The following is a 1,847-nucleotide window of genomic DNA, read 5'->3' as shown; positions in this document are numbered from 1 at the left end:
CGACATAAAAGCAGACTCGGCATCATGTAGGAGCAGCTTGATCATGCTGAGAAAGGGATGAAGCCATGGTTCGAACTTTAGAGATCAACAGCTCCGTTGCATCACGATCAGTCTCCTTAGTCGATCATTTCCATTGCTGAAGAAAGGATAACAATTTCAACAAGCAGTTAGCAGTTTTGGTAGGGAAGATATAATCAATAGTAAACTTGTTTCTAACAGTCCAAAGAACAAAGAACCCAATGCATCTTATAAAAGCCAAACCAAAAAACATATATTCAGTCCCACCAACTGATCCGCAACGAAATGAAGCTCAACAAAAGAAGAGGGGGAGGGGGAAGTTGACATCGAGCCACGACCGGATACAACTCCACATTAACTTCGCCAAATCGCAGGAGGAGAAAATATGGTTAGAATATTCCCGAGCGCCACAAAGAGCACAAAAGTCAGACCTAGGACCGTTGCATTTATGAATTTGATCAGCGGTCGTGGAGTTTCCTTGCATTTGATTGATTATTTTTTTTGTTGAGGGGTGCATTTGATTGACTAATTGACCAGAATGAAATGCGGATGCGGCCACAGTCATAGTTCATATTACTCTGCGTAGCATGACAAATTGACAAATAAAGGCTTTATGCCCTTCCTCGGTTATCATTTAGTTAATGATGATAGTAGGATGATCCAAAAAGTGGATATGAGCGAAGGAGCCGCCGAACTGGCTCAGTGTACTCATGAATGGAGTTAACTTGATTTTTCCTATGACTGTAAATCTTTAAGGGCGCTGATCTGCATCGGCGCACCGGCTCAACTGTTGGACCGGTTGAGCACCAGTCGTCCGATGCGGGAGCCAGGGCCATCAGATCTACGCGAGGTCCCTTCACTAGTAGAAAAAGGGCCTTTAGTCCCGGTTCATAAGGGCCCTAAAGGCCCTCCACGCGGCCGTTGCCTGGAGGTCCACCTTTAGTCCCGGTTGGTAACACCAACCTGTTACCAACCGGTACTAAAGGATATTTTATGATTTTTTTTGAAATTCAAAATTTTAAATTATTTTAACCTCTAATCTCTAATCACCCCTCATCACTGCTCAATTTAATCTTTAATCTCTAATCACCCTTCATCATTCCAAATCATCAAACTTCCTGAACGGTCACCCATCCTCTCACTACTCCAGCCTGAGCACGCTTAACTTCCGGGTTCTATTCTCCCTCGTTTCCAAGTCTGCACTTATTGTTTTCCTGACAATAGTAAGATGGCAATCCTATTAACCCTCAGGAATTTAGTTTGAGCATGAAGTCACACATTTCACTGTTTGAGTTTGAAACTATTGTTCTAAAAATCAATAATTATTTAGTAACACTAATATTTCTTGAATAAGTAGGTTGACCACAGTTTGACCATAGTTGACCAAAATTTAAAAAAACTGAAATAATTATTTAGTAACACTAATATTCTTGAATAATTATTTAGTAACACTAATACTTCTTGAATAAGTAGTTTGACCATAGTTTGACTAGATTTAACAAAAATTCAAAAAAAACTGAAATTTGAGCATAACTTTTTTCCTTTTAGAATTTGAGGATTCTAAAAATTTGCAAACAGGCCGTAGGCGATCTCCATCGGATGCGGATTTTCGTTCCGAACATTTTGATATATTATACGTTTTTTCCGACATCGTATGCAAAAGTTATAGCCGTTTTACATTTTCCCTACATTTTTTGCAAAACATGTCCAAATTTAAGTTTTTAAATTTTCCTAACTAGTAGATGTAGTAACATAACTACCTCTCGAAGGATTTTAAATTTTGAAGTTTCTATCATTTTCTTTTGCTTTTTACAAAACTGAAAAGGCGA

Source organism: Triticum dicoccoides, chromosome 2A (assembly GCF_002162155.2).
Source record: "Triticum dicoccoides isolate Atlit2015 ecotype Zavitan chromosome 2A, WEW_v2.0, whole genome shotgun sequence".
NCBI classification, from domain to species: domain Eukaryota; kingdom Viridiplantae; phylum Streptophyta; class Magnoliopsida; order Poales; family Poaceae; genus Triticum; species Triticum dicoccoides.
Note: the sequence above shows the minus strand (reverse complement) of the source record.